General features: G+C 37.9%; 1 protein-coding gene across 5 annotated transcripts in view; it reads left to right on the top strand.

The window, feature by feature from the left end:
• The first annotated feature begins 1,966 nt into the window (after positions 1-1,966).
• Positions 1,967-15,885, top strand: part of KYNU (kynureninase) — a 157,284-nt gene continuing 143,365 nt past the window's right edge. The window contains exons 1-2 of one of the 5 annotated variants that reach the window (XM_074399733.1): positions 1,967-2,097; positions 2,380-2,456. The gene's annotated coding sequence lies outside the window, so the exon portion shown is untranslated. Of the gene's footprint in view, positions 2,098-2,379; positions 2,457-10,096; positions 10,494-15,885 lie in introns of those variants that run through there. The other 4 variants (XR_012517773.1, XM_074399734.1, XR_012517774.1 and 1 more) reach the window with 4 other exon arrangements.

Genomic DNA, 15,885 nt, shown 5'->3' with positions numbered 1-15,885 from the left:
CTATTTATTAGTGGATTTTGGTGAAGACACAACACAGAGGCAATATATCTAATTCATTATATAATTTAATAATCTGAATTCAGGAAACATTTGATTACCTCCTATGTAAAAGGCACTAAAGAAAGATAAAACTTCAAAACCTTTTTACAAATATTCTAGTAAAAAAGATAATTGACTTGGTCTATTTGCATTGCTATAACAAAACAACTTAGACTGGCTCATTTTTAAAAAATAAAAAATGTATTTCTCACTGTTCTGGAGTCTGGGAAATCCAATATCATGGATATTGGAATTATAAAGACAGGGAATGAAGTTAGGAAACTCCAAAAAGTGTTGTAACATGATGACACAGGATTTGTCTGGGTTTTTCAGATCCTCTGCCTGGGCTCGATCTGCCCACTTGGCCTGGCGGGCTGTTGTCGGCTCACTCCCAGGTTCCTTGATCACCACATCTCTGCACACAGCCCGCAGAGGGACCAGATGTGCCCCAAGGGGCTTCCACGGCTGGGTGCCCGCCTTAAGACAAGGGGGACGAGGTGGTGCTCGGAAACTCAGAGATTCGAGCAACCGCGGAGCACCAAGTGGGTGTCACAGCTTCTTCTAGGGGTGTCCCGAGGTCTGAGCCACCAGGGAATGTCACGGCTGTCTCTCTCCTTCTTGCCTCTTGCATCTCGGAGAGTGAGGACACGCTGTATAAGCTCGTTGGTTCTAGCCGCCTGTGGCCTGAATGAACCTGGGAGTGTGTGACAGCACTGGCTCAGAGTCCCAAGGTCTGGGCCCCTCGAAGGATCACAGCTCTTCTCATTCCCGCGCCCGCAGCTCAGTGAGCTGGCCAGGAGTGTTACAGCCTTTTTCGCTCCCATTATTCAGCAGTTTCCAGGTTTTTGTCCTGCAACCAAGAATAAGGTACACAGACACCGCAGAGTGAGCAAGGCAGAGAATCATGTTATTGAGCAACAGAAAAGCTCTCAACAACAAGAGGGGACCCAAAGTGGGCAGCCCCCTGTGTGAGAGGGGGCCCAAAAGCAGGTAGCTGTCTGTGTGGCTGAGTCTGGGGTTTTTATAGGTTGGGACGAGGAGGCAGGGGTTGTAGGTAGCCCTGGAAAAGGCAACATTCCAGTGATTAAAAAGCGTTATTCATCACGCCTATAATCCCAGCACTTTGGGAGACCAAGGTGGGCAGATCACCTGAGGTCAGGAGTTCGAGACCAGCCTGACCAACATGGTGAAACCACGCTTCTACTAAAAATACAAAATTAACCAGGCTTGATGGCACACCTGTAATTCCAGCTATTCGGGAGGCTGAGGCAGAAGAATCACTTGAACCCAGGAGACAGAGGTTGCAGTGAGCCGGGACGGCACCACTGAACTCCAGCCTGGACTCTGTCTAAGGAAAAAAAAAAAAAAAAAAAAAAAAGCATTATTCAGAAAGGACCAATTAGGAAAGAGTGAGCAGACAGGAATATTCTCATTCTGGTTGGGCATAGAGTCTATCTGGAACTGGCAACTGGATTTTCAGGCTTTAAGTTGGCTTTGGTTTGAAAACTGGGTTTTATCAGGAATCCAATTCTGTCTGCCTAGGAATTTGTCTGTTTCCTGCCACTGTCAATAACCAGTTAGACTGAGACCCACAGTGGGAGGGGAAATGGTATAGAAGGAAGGAGTAGACAGTCATTGGTCAAATTGAAGACTTCATGTTTTCTGTTTAAAAAAAAAAACAACAACAACAACAACAGAATTATGATTCTATGCTTTTTGTGAAAAGTTATGGATAAGAAGAAATTAAAAAGCAATTTCTTCTGCCTATGCCTTCTTGCTGATGATTTGTTTGTTCTATATTAGCGTCTTTCTATCAAGTAAAAATCTAGAGTATCCTGCTTAGCTACTCGTTGGTGTCAGTAAAACATTAACCTACTATATTGCATTCAGCCTGTGTCAGTGCAGTGAGTCCAAAGGTGCATTTGTCAAGCACGGCAAAGATACAGGGTTGCTGTATCAGAGGAATTGTTTTTTATTTGTTTGTTTTGTTTTGTTGTTAGAGAGAGGGTCTCTCTTTGTTGCAAAGGCTGAAACACAATGGCAGAATCGATATAAATGGTATGTAGATATTTATTTAGGTATATGTCTTTTTAAAAAACTAAATCAAATGACACAAGTGTTGAAAAAGAAGAAATCAAATAAAATATACAAAAATATAAACAAAAAGATTTTCCTCTATTAAGATAAAAAATTAAATGCATTAACAAATGGGAATATTTTATTGAGTAAAGTGAAAATAAATAATAATAGTTTTTATTTATCAAAAACATTAACCTGTGTATACACTATATATTTCAATACTTTTTTCCAGTTTGTCATTTGTCTTTTGTCTTTATGCAGGAAAGTCAGGAATGAGGCACGATCATCAAACCTGGAAACTAGAGAGCACTGAAGCCACTCAAGAGTCTGAAGCACGGGTAAGGTGAGGCCAAGTGGCCAAGAGATGCCCATGAAGGGAATGCAGGGAGAGATCCCAGCCTTCACAGAATGGGAAGCTTGCAGTTACAGTGAAGAAACAGTTTTAACTTAGCATGACATTTATAAGTTGGAAGAAAACATTTCCAACAAATAGAACTGATTATTACTCAGGATATAAAATGTTCTACTACAAATAATGCAACAGGAATATGAACCAAAGTTATGATTACCTTTGCCTTAGCATTTAGCTAGAGGTTTTGAAATCCTCTTGATTACATCACAGCTGAGAACTACTGAGAGTCAATGATCCTGCTCCCTTCACTGTGTTGTGGCAAAGAGGATAAGAACCGCTGTTCCTGGGAAGTTTGATAGAAAATTGCAAGGTCATCTTTTCATGGTGCAGATCCTTTCTCCTTGAGAACATCCATATTGAATTGTTTTTCATATCCCATAAAAAGACCATTTTTAAAATTTAAAACATTAACAATTTTTAATAATGAACATTAAAATAGCCAGGAAATAATTAGAATTATGAAATTAAACCAATGAGAGAAAGTCAAAGAACAGAATCCAAGAAACTAAAAAGTTGAATAAAAATAAAGAATAAACACCATCATATAAGAAATAATAAAGGTTAAATTGTGTAACAGAAAACCAATTTAAAATAATTAATACTGAAATCAGTAAAATAAAAATAAGCATAATGGGGAATTATGGAATAAACTAGGGAAAGAAATAAAAAAACTAAAAAATGACAAAAGAATTAATATTGAAATAATAATAAAAGAAAATGTAAGAAACAAATTGGACAAAAGTGAAAGAGATAACGAACTTGACTGGAAAAAATAGAGTTAAAAAATAAGTTGAGGGGACAACTCAGTGGCTCATACCTGTAATTTCGGCACTTTGGAAGGCTGAGGTGGGCAGATTGCTTGAGCTCAGGAGTTTGAGACCAGCCTGGGCAACATGGTGAAAACCCGTCTCTACAAAAATACAAAAATTAGCTGGATGTGGTAGTGTGCACCTGTGGTTCCAGCTACTCGGGGAAGTAGAGGTGGGAGGATTGCTCGAACCCAGGAGGCAGAGGTTGCAGTGAGCCATGAGTACACCACTGCATTCTAGCCTGGGCTGCAGAATGAGACCCTATCTCAAAAAGAAAATGGAAAAAAAAAAAAAAAGTCGAGAGTAAGGGGATGCAGGGATTTCACTGTACTTTCTGCTCGGTTTTGCTATGAAACTAAAATTGCAAAATCCGATAGAATAAAATCTCTATAAAAGAATAAACTTTTTTAAATTAAAAATAAGCTGAAAAAGGAAAATACAGTTCAAAGCCATGTAAAACAACAAATACGGTAAAACAATGCAGTGGGGGAAAAGCTGTATTTTAGGCAGAATTAGTATATCCTGAATAAAAAGAATTAGCATTGTTATGAGTGATATAGCTCAAAGTTATTGCACATGTACTTGACTGTTTACTTCGCATGTTTGTACAATTAAACTTTGTATAATCTTTTTACAAAAAATGTAAATACAGAATCTTTCAAGGTGAAAATAAAATCTGAAAAAAAATTAGCTCTGATGAAAATAGATGTGATACAATTCCTTATCAGCTATTTTTAATTGAAGTAGTATTTTGCAGCTTAGATTCCTATTCTTAGCAAGTTTTGGAACTTTAGCATAACTTCATAAAATGAACAGGAAAACTTATCTTGTCGTATGGTCTGGAATAGTTTGAATAACATGAGACTATCCTAATCTTCAATGTTGTGTTAGAATTCATATGCAAAACTTTTCAAACATAATGTTGCCTTCTATTTTTTTTCTGTACTTTCTGGCAATAGGGATGTTTCCTTTTATACACTAACTCTTTAAACACATTTTTAATCTCCTCTAAAGCAACTGTTTTCTTCAAGTATTTCTCTTATTTGGTCAGTTTTAAAAAATTGTATTTTGCTAACTATATTTTTCCTGTAAGTTACAAAAATATTTCTATAAAGGATACTATTTTCTTACATGAATACAAGTTAAAATTTCAAATGCATTTGTTCTTTTGTTTCTTGCTAGCTCTTATTCTTTATTTTTTATTTTCCTTCTTTCTTTCTTTCTTTCTTTCTTTTTTAGTAGAGACCAGGTTTCACCGTGTTAGCCAGGATGGTCTTGATCTCCTGACCTCGTGATCCACCTGCCTCAGCCTCCCAAAGTGCTGGGATTACAAGCGTGAGCCACTGCTCCCAGTTCTTTTATTCTTATCTAATTGTCTGCACCTTCCTTGTCTAGATTCAGAGCCCCTTAGAAGTACTTTTCTTTGGCTTTTGAGGCTATACTGCACCATTCTTCAGATTCGAGTCAAATGAACACTTTCTCCCTGTCTGCAATGTGGGATTAAGACAATTTAGGAATTTGCTATATTTTGGTGTCTGTGTACTATAAGCTATGGGAAGTCACACGACTGGCAAATTGGATATCAATACTGGACACTGCCAAAATGGGAACTTTAATAGCATGTATTAGTGACACTAGAAAACACTTTGCCAGACAAACATAGGTAGTAAAGCCAAATGCCAGAAGAGGATTTTGGAGTGACATCTCCAAACGTCAGCTCTATACTACCCCTGTTGATAGTCATTTTTAAAATTAAGAAAGGTTTTTTGTTATGAGTTGTTACGGTAAAAGAGGGCATGCGTATTGTACTTTGTACTATGGGGAGGAAAACCTGGTGTATGAGCGAGCGCTTTGTCTTTAAATGGAGAGTTTCTAATGCCTGTTCCCATTTTCCAGAGTCATCATGATGTCAGTGATGTTGTTATGTGGTCAGTGATGTCAATATTACTCAAACTTTCGGTTTTCCGTGTTTTACAGGGACCTCAGGGAATCCGTAGTTATCAAAGGGGTGATAATAGCAGTGACAGTATTCCTTTGCAGCGAACTGTATTATTAAATAAACAGTAACATCAACAACTACCATTACAAAATGGTTTATTTATTTGAAAGCAAACCATTGCTCTACTGTGGGAGTTTAAAAATCCTTCACGGTAACTTACTAATTAATCAATCTTCTATATATTCAAACATGATAACTCATTAAAATAGGACCAGCAATGTTAAAAGCATTTTCTTACATCTAAATGATTTTGGATATGCTTTATAGCTGAGCTCTGATTCTTTTATCAACCACTATTTGAATACAAAGGGAAAGAAGTGGATTATTACATTAATTCTAAATCCTCACGAAAACAATCAGAAAATTGGGCAAATTGACTTGCAAACACATACACAGAAAACCGCTAAAGTTTCCCTGCTACAGCACACGGTTTAGATCAGGCGTCCCCAAACTAAGGCCCTCTGAGGCCATTTATCCGGCCCCCCGCCGCACTTCAGGAAGGGGCACCTCTTTCATTGGTGGTCAGTGAGAGGAGCACAGTATGTGGCGGCCCTCCAACGGTCGGAGGGACAGTGAACTGGCCCCCTGTGTAAAAAGTTTGGGGACGCCTGGTTTAGATTGTTTTCTATACCTTTGTGAATTTAACAGTGAGGGAAAAGTTCTAATCTAGTAAAAAAGGAATGGGTTATAGGAATTTTCAATTCTAAATAAATTTTAGTCACCAACTGACAAAATGTCATTTGCTTATAATGAGCCCTTGCATTTTTCTCTGAAAAACTGAATATACGATATATAGAGGATGGGAAAGTCCCTGCCCATTACTGGGAAATTTTTCTAACAACCAGAACATGTACTTCACGGGAAAAAAAAAAAAATAGATTGTCTAAATAGAGCATAGTGATTCATTCGCATATTAATTTGCTTTGCTTTCCTAGTTCTAGAAGTGAGGGAGAGGAGAAGAAAGAAGAGAATGGGGAGGACACGAGAATGCCGTGGAGGGAGGAGAGGAAAAAAGAAAAGGAGAGAGAGGAAGAGAGAAAGGGAAGGCAAAAGGAGGGCACTGGAGAAAGAAGAGAGGCCAGAGGGAAAGAAGAGGGAGCAGCAGGAAAGCAAAGAGAGGAGAAGGAAGGGTGCATAAGCGGAGGGGAAGAAGGGAGAAGAGAGAATTTTGTGTGTGCGGTTTTTCCTATTGCCCCCTACCCCTATAGGGAAGATGCTGTATTCCTTGGCAGAAATTGCTTAAGGCAAATCTTCCGACCTGGCATTGAGCAAGTTTTGTTACGTTATATTGGTCATCCCCAAGGGGGAGTTTGGAAAGACTGAGTGTGCGGAGCTCCAGGGATAGGGCGAGGGGAAAGGAGAGTCAGGAGGGAAGAGAAGGAAGCAATGGGCCCCTCCCACATGGGAAATTCCCAATACCCTGTGGAAAGAAGAGAGTCCCAATAATGACTCAGAGTAAATTTCCCTCCTAAGAAGTCAGACGTGAACTCTGAATTTTTATTTAATGAAAAAAAAAAAAAAAAAAAAAGCGTATTGTGAAATTTTCAATTTACCCTAGTTTGAGCTGCAGCTTTTCACTACTTCTTCCCTAACTTGTCCCTCAAGATGAAGTTTTTCATTTCATTTCTAGAGGCTACTTTCCATAATGGGACCAGAATCAGCCACCAAGCAGTGGCCCTGTCTCTAATCTTATCACTCATTTATGTACTGAGGACCCAGCTTTAGAGTGTCATGATCGGACTCAGTGCAGCCTTGGATTCTTTTTTTTTTTTTTTAATTTATTTATTTTACTTTAGGTGCATACTATACTATATCTGGCATTTCTCCCCGTGTTATCCCTCCCCATCCAGCCTTGGATTCTTATAGAAAGAGTTTGCTGCTCTGAATTATTTGGTTAATGATCCAGCAAGTGCCCATTTTAGTCTACTAAATGCTAGGCAATGGCTAAACTGTGACAAAAAGGCCCCAAAGAATAAGAATAAAGTTTACAGTTCAAGATTACCTTCTGGGAGAACAAAACTTCCCCGTATTTCCAATCATCAATTTATATAAAATAAACTAAATCTTATCTAAAAACAAATGAACCTATTCAATAGATATTTATTTAGCTCCGTACATAGGCAGAGCTCTAAGGAGGATAAAATCATTCTTTTCCTCTCAGAAACATATCATATTGTGAGCGGGATGACATACCTGGAAATTAATAGACAACTCAGATTTTTACAACAGCTTATTCTGGCAACACTCTTTTTCTTCCTGTTTCCAAAAGAAGGAATGGTGGCTTACGCTGTTCTTTGTTTAACCTCCACTGCTGGCCATGTAGTGGGTCTTGCTTTCGCCCCTCCCTGTGTGACTTGCTCTCTCACAATCCCCGTACGTATTTAGCAGCCTAGGTTATTATAAAAGTTTTGCTCCCCATCACATCCCTGGCATTTCACTTTGTGCTTGGTGCAAGTAGTACTCGTAATATTTTTCTTGAGTGAATGAAGGTGTCAACTGAAGAATGATAGGTTCGTAAATTTGGAAAGGAGAGCTTCATTTCACATAAAGTGTTGCAGCCTGCAGAGTGGCATTCTGACCTCTGAGAAGCACAGCCTCTGGTCAGAAGCTGGAAACCAACATTATGAGGGAGGGGAAAAAGAAAAGAATTTATGCTGAGCAGGGTAGCTGAATATACATCTTCAATAAGCTATAGGGGGATCCATGAATATTCGTGAAAGGAGAAAGGTGCGCATGCACAATCAAGTTTCATGCCTCTTCGTGAGATCCGTGTTTATAAAATGACAGCCTTAATACAATCTGAAGGGGCAGTTTTCAGCCCAATGTGAAGCAGAAGACATGAAAACTTTTACTGCACATTCTCCATAGACTAGCCAGAAACACTCCAGAATCAGTGATCTCTTTTTGTTCCAAACCACATAAGGGAGGGATAACGTCAGACGATGGTTGATGTCAGTGGTGGAGTCTTTCGAAATAACTGGTTTCTGTTTAGCCACAGGGCAGAAAGCCTAATCATAGTTAGTGATGGAGCAGGTATGTATTCCACCTCCTATCCTGTCATGGCCAAAAACTTAGTTTTCAAGTTTATTCTGGGGTCCCCTTGGCCAAGAGGGTGTCTGTTCAGTTGGTATAGAGGATTAAGATTTTATTTTTATTTCTCAAGTGTAACAAATTTTAAGAGAGAAAGAAATTTATAAAACATAAGAAATAGAGGTATAGCTTGGAACTCCAAGCAAGTTCTTTAAAAGTGACTAAGTTAAACAATAGTTTTTAAGATAATATTTTGATGAAATTGTTTTTAATCATATTATTATGAGATTTTAGAAGAAGCAGATCATGTGAAAACAAAACCTTGGTATGTCCCTATCTATCTCTATCTCTAAATCTATAGTCAGTCTTTAAAAGAGTGACACAAAAATGACACAGACCCACTCTCTGGTTCACTCCCCATATATTAGAACCTGGTAATCTTCCAAAGTTTTTACAGCATAAGGCGTACACAGAATAGATTTTTTTTTAAAAAAAGTATATTTTCTGAAATTCCCTGAATGAATTCAAATTTTTACTCTTCCAAGTTAATCAATTGGTAGTCTATAGGATTATTGTAAAGATACAATTGATGAAATTAAATATGTTTTCTTATCACTGGTCGATTACTTGGATTAAGGTAATTTCATGGACTTTATCTCCCCTCTTGGAAAGTGGAGAGTAGCACTTTTTGTCTGGTTAATAAAGATTAAAAAAAAAAAAAAGAATATGTCATTTTTGACCTTGTGTCATGGTACCTATGGTTTTCTACATGCATGGTTTCATCATCTTCATAATCTTGGGAAGAAGATATTGTTATGTTCATTTTATAAACAGGAGACTGAACTGCCACAAGGATTAAGTGAATTTCTCAGGATTATACAACAAACACTTGATAGAAATGATTAAATAACACTTTACTTGATTTGTTGTGGGTTACTAAACAAAGCATAGGTGTGCATAAGTCATTCAATTATTCGGGCACAGTCTCCACGCTTATTTCTAATACCAAAAGTCTTCGCTCTTAGTTTTTAATAACTACAAGGATAGTCACTGAAAGATCCAAGCTCCGGAATGAGCCTAAAGAGGTAATCAAAGTGGAACAATAATTCACAATCTTGGCCGGGAACAATAATTCACAATCTTGGCCGGGCGCGGTGACTCAAGCCTGTAATCCCAGCACTTTGGGAGGCCGAGGCGGGTGGATCACGAGGTCGAGAGATCGAGACCATCCTGGTCAACATGGTGAAACCCCGTCTCTACTAAAAATATAAAAAATGAGCTGGGCATGGTGGCTCGTGCCTGTAATCCCAGCTACTCAGGAGGCTGAGGCAGGAGAATTGCCTGAACCCAGGAGGCGGAGGTTGCGGTGAGCCGAGATCACGCCATTGCACTCCAGCCTGGGTAACAAGAGCAAAACTCTGTCTCAAAAAAAAAAAAAAAAAAAAAAAAAAAAAAAAATTAAAAAATTTAAAAAATTAAAAAATTCACAATCTTAAAGGAATAATTTGTATTAATGGGTTTGCCAGGATAGTTTCCACTTGAAACTTCAAATCTTCTTTCTTCCTTGTCTTGTGAACGGTCCAGATTTATTTCTTAGTTTTCTTTAAACTCACGTATTAGGCAATGGGGTGTATTCTGGAACTGAGAGCATATTTCAAACTTTTGACTAAGAAGTTTGGCCATAAGACTAAAGTCCTCAGTGTATTTGACCATGTGTACTGTCTCAAAAATTCAGAGTTCAATGTGAAGAAGTAAGGCAAAATTTGGAATTCAGCTCTAAGACAAACTCATCAATTCAGGTGCCAGAAATTTAAATACTTAAAGGACAAGGAAGTATATGTTTACCTGAGTCTAAAGAGCAAAGTTGCTTCTGGAAAGAAGCCCTGACTGGAGGTGCTGGCATTTGAAATATTGGGCGGGCACACGGGTTGCTTAAATTTCTGACAGTGGCTGGTGATTACAGATTGGTTAGTGGGAAGTAAAGCACGTTTGTAAATTCTCCACTGGGTGGAATCTGAGCAGTTCTTTGAATCTCTCACCCTAAAATCTGGCCTGAACATTGGCAAGAAATTCCTGAGAGTTCCTTGAAAGGTTCTGGGAGCCGAGCACCCCACTGGAATCCTAGGTAAGCTCAAGGTGCTGATAAAAACTCTCTACCCTAATGTTTACTCTGTGTTTTTTCCAAATGGAACTTCTCTCAGCTAGAATCCTTGTCACAGTGTTTTAAAGGTTTTTTTCTGTTGCTCTCTTCTTTTTCTTTTCTTCTCATATTCTTTTCATAAATAAAAATGGTATGACTTTCCTAAAAGCCCCACCTTTAAAAATGGGTTAAATGAAGATATCTTTACCAATGTAATGGAAAAGAACTCAAATCCATAGTGTACTGCTGTGTGTCTACTGAATATGGATACATTTGATAAATCAAAGTTAGTCCTGTTCTTACTTGAGTTTAAACAGTAAGATTAGGTCAAACTCCAGATGCGGGAAAGATATTCTTAAACAGACTTTAAGTCTGCTGTTTACTGGTAACTTTAATTGTCTTTTTATGCTGCTACATGTCGTATTAAATATTTATTTAGAGAAGTGAAAATGCCTATTTCTGGCCCAGAGTTTCTTCCCCTTTCATTTTATGAAACTGTCATTTCCCCAAGAAGAGATAGTTGAGACACTTTTTAAAAATACACTAGATTTTCTTTTTTTTCTTTTGAGGAGGTGAGGTGTTACTTGGTAGTAACATTGAAGCAAATGTATTGATTTTATTAATGTGCTCAGCAAGTAATTCATATCCTAGATTTGAAATATACATTTGTAACAGAGTAATGTTACCCATTTCTCAATGATATGCTTAAAGAATCTTGCTCAATAAGTATATTGTTTTTCCTTTTTTCTTTATTAATGAAAAACTACACGCTTTCTCCACATATTTTTAAGTCAGGTTCTAAACTTTGAACTCCTAGGTACAATTTGTTCCTTTCAGGAGCAAATGTGGAACTATGTAACGATTAACAGTTATTTATTTAACTGTTTAGCCCTAGATAGTAGGTGACTAGCAGATTCTGAATTCTGTGATTTCCTTAAAATCAATCAGTTTTTAAGTATTATACAAGTTTTTTTTTAATTTTAAAGCTGTAGCTATCTAAACAAAATCGTGAAAACACTATTTCCAAACCTAAATTAAGGTCACATTGGTACTGTCTATCAGAAGTTATTGATAATTTTTTAAAATTACAAATTATCTTTTATATTTTTATAAAGGACCTAATGTCATTTGAGCTTAACCACAATCCTTTGAAGAAAGTGGAATTTAACTTTAAATAGCATTGACAAACAGAGCAGTTAGGTGACTTGCCTGAGACCATATGATATGTGTGTCCCCACTTCTTGACAAAATTAACACTAAATATGTAAAATTTGAAAAATTTGTAAAATATGTAAAAGTTGAAGTTTTTAATGCCATAACATTATGGCTTATGAACACGAATTGTCTTAGCTGATGAAGTCAATGAAGAATTAAGCAGCAGTTAGTATGAATGAATAAACTTCATCCTTAGAGTGAGTGCACTATGCTACCCCGGGAACTATAGACTATATTTAAGTCTATGTGAAGTTGCGCACACTGGTGGAGCGGGGCAGGGTGCACTCGTTGGGGAGATACTATGCCCATCATGTATCTCAAGGTACCCCAGGTGTGACAGGCCCAGAACCAGAGCTAGCCACTTTAACTTTCGCTTAGCTGAGGCTGGACTGGGAAGGACGGATTCAAAAAGGCAGATCAATTCATATATACCTTGTGGTCCTTTGCAGACTGAGTGTAGGACTGCAAAAAGAAGCCAGAGACAAAAGGAAATGAGCTGAAGACACACACACACACACACACACACACACACACACACACACACAAATCAGGAAGCAACATGCAAAAATAATAATAATAATGAAGTGAGAAGTTCAAGGCGCCTAGTAGGAAATGTGCTATGTACATTCCACTCACGAACTTTGCCAAAGACCAACACAAGGGACTCAGCATCTCTGGCACAGTTAAGTACCATACAGTGCACTCCACTATCCTTGTAGTCCATTTGTGTTTCTACTCTGTCTGTGCCAGGGTTTCATCTCAAAATGGAGGAAAAGGATTCTGATGCCTCAAGATTATTAGAAGGATTAAATAAGATACAGATAGAAAGAGGCTAATGAGTATCATTTTTAAAATAAGGAAAGTTGAATCTTATTCAAAATATGTTGGTAACAAGCTAATCTCTTTATTCAAGTAACCCCACTTAGAGTTGAAAGTCACCTCCTATGAACTCAGAGCGCTCACCTTCCAAAGAAAATTGCAAATATAAGGCAAGCTCTCTTGACTCTGAATTTCATTAGAAATGTTTGCCTAGGTCTTTCACATATGGTCAGAATGAGAGAGGGTGTGCATCTAGTAATATGTCATGTCGAATTTTTGTTTATTCTCTCAAACTGCCACTTTGGGGGCAGGGGTACTCTGCCTAAATGAGGTAGCTATAAAGATAAATTAAACATAATTCAGGCCCCCAGGTAGAGTTCAGTTCAATACGGTAGAACAGTAACTCAGTCTAGCTACTGTAAGTAACATATTTGTAGTAAAACTAATTTGATAGTGAAACAGAAAAGGATCTCAGGGAATTTTAGGAATAGCCAAGAGAAATTGATTCCCTGAAGCCTTGCACATGGCATGTTGCATGAAGGATTCAGTGACTCTCAAGATGGGCTTGTCCTGTCACCTTTTCAGGAGACATAGCTATTCAATACCCTGCCATTGTGTAACTAAGTGACTCTCACTTGCTGCTGGAATCACTTCATGCTTTTCATGCTTTAACAATCACTGGTTCTGTTTTACTTTGAAAAATCAGTCATCCCATGACAGTATTCCTCCTAGACCCTAGTATTTCATAGCTTTTATCTACGAACATTTTAAATTCTTGCTCCTGTATCTAACTGAAAGAATAAGCACATCTCGCAGCTCACATTCCTGAAAGAATTTGATTATATGCTCAGCTAAACATCATCACTGTTTGATTAGAGCTTTAACAGCAAATAATTCACAGATCTTTGATGAAGCTACAATGTCGTTAGTGGGTAAGTGTCCAACAGAAGTCTAATAAACTATGGCCAGGCAATTGATAATGCCAAGTGGTAAAGACACAGTCATCACTCTTTAAAATGCAGGTTCCTTTATCAGAAAGCTATAGGTGGGACCCATTTAGAATCAAGTTTTAGGCATAGCAAGTGTTTTTTATCTTTTCTATCCATACGTGTGTTCAAATAAATATAGTAACTGGTACAATTATCATAAATAAAGTTCATATCTTAATTGTTATAGGTGTTCAGAGGAAGACAGGCTACTTTTACTCGAGACATTGTAACAGGCCTCATGAAAAATTATTTGAGCTAGGGCTTTGAAGGATGGCTAGAATCCAAACAAGTTCAAGGGGAGCAAAACGCTTTAGGCAAAGGGAATGGCATGAGAAAAATCACAGAAATAGAAAATTTTATGTGGAGGACAAATAATACTTATGGTCAGATATTGAAAGCACCATTCATCAATGTTGAAGTCATACGCTTTTGTACAGAACCATGGATTGAAGCAGTTAGGAGTCATGACTGATATCAAAGTAAAAATCATGCAATGGTGAAGCTTGGTATCTTTGTCTGGGAATATAAAGGATGGCTTATCAGTGGAGACCACTGACAATTGAGAAAGAAAGAGCCCATAAAATACAAGAATGAAAATTGAGAGTGCAAGAAGAATGCCTGTTTTACTGGCATTACGCAACACTCAGATATACATCTCTTCATTGCCAAACACTGTGTGTGTTAGTGAAGGTAAAAGAGGAAGAGAGACAGAAGAACACAGACTGAATTGAATTATAGAGCTTTAGTTTTGTTTTCGTTTCGGACCCCAGGGGTTCTAGGCCTTAAGAACAGTCTGAATTGAAAAATATTAAACATATCTTGTGATCTAATATTCCCCTATAACATAGACTCAAATATTCAATTACCACCTTGACATTTCTACCTGCATTTTCAATACTTGTTGCCCAGGATGGAGTGCAGGATGCAATTAGCTCACTGCAACCTCGAACTCCTGGTCTCCTACCTCATCCTCCTCTGTAGCTAGGACCACAGGTGCATGCCAGCACACCTGTTGGTTTATTTGCAGAGATGAGCTCTTGCTAAGTTGCCCAGTCTGGCCTCGAACTCCTGGCTTCAAGCAATCCTCTGCCTCAGGCTCCCAATGCTGTGGTAACAGGTGTGAACCAAGACACCCAGCCCACTAAACTGAATTTCAATTTCCTTCTTCAAAATTTTTCTTCCCCACATATTTTTATTTCAGCACATTTCACATATTTGCCCATAACCCAAAGCTAGAAGAAAGCTCCTTTCGTGTCCTTACTAGAAGTAATCTATCAGCCAGTCCTATCTACTTTTTCGCCAAATCTCTCACAAATCCACACTCTTCTCTCTACCTTTGCCCTCATCACCAAATTTAATTCACCACCGTTTCTCTCCTGAACTACTGCATTAGCCTTAATTGGTCTCCCTTTCAACTCTTAAAACTCATTACAGAGCAAAGTGATTTTCATTTAATGTAAAATTGTATCACATTACTTTTCTACTCAAAGCTCTCCAATGGTTTCCCATTAAACTTAGAAACAATTTCAATTTCGTTCTGGCTCCCAAATTTCTTTATGATTACCTTCTGCCTCTGCTTTTCGCACATCGCAGTTCATTACCCTTCCTTCTCTCTTCTTCCCTCCCTAGTGCGTTTAGTTGAATAAGCCAAGCCCATTTTTACCCTAGGAGCTTTGTACTTGTTGCCATGTTCCTCCAGGTTCAGGTCTTCACATGATGTAGAAATGCTCATCTATCACTTTTTCAGAAAGATGAACATGACCCTCTAAGGTAGCTCTTCCATGCTCCAGTGGACTCTACCTTAAAGGTTCTACCTTATAGAGCTACCTTAAAGGGTTATGTTCATCTTTCTGAGAAAGTCACACTCCAGCGACTGTGTCCCATTACTCTGCTGTCCCATTACTCATAGCTCTTAAATCTGAAACTACATTGTTTTTCTATTCTTCCACTAAAAATAAACTGTACAAGGGTTGGCACTAATGCACTATCTCTTACACTGCTGTCCTGCCAGTGCTCGGAGTCACATGGTAGGTACCAAATAAATATTTGTTGAAAGAGTAAATAAATAAATTAATTAAATGAAATCAGCAAAACTATATGTAAATTTAACCAGCCCAAAGAAATTTTATTTCCTGTAATATCATTCTTGTTCAATTAAAAAAAAAAAAAACTAAACTTAGAGGAAATATAAACAAACAAGCAAGCTCAGGTGAAATTTTAAAAATCTGTGTTTCAATCTCCAAGGTCATTTATCCTTTTCCAAAAAGGAAATGTGGCATGATGATTAAACAGAGTATAGTGTGGTTTCAAGAAACATCACACAGTCCTGTTTGTTCTAAGATAATACATATGGT

The sequence above is a fragment of the Saimiri boliviensis genome, chromosome 5 (assembly GCF_048565385.1).
Source record: "Saimiri boliviensis isolate mSaiBol1 chromosome 5, mSaiBol1.pri, whole genome shotgun sequence".
Classification (NCBI taxonomy): domain Eukaryota; kingdom Metazoa; phylum Chordata; class Mammalia; order Primates; family Cebidae; genus Saimiri; species Saimiri boliviensis.
Note: the sequence above shows the minus strand (reverse complement) of the source record. Positions and strands in the feature narration are given on the sequence as shown.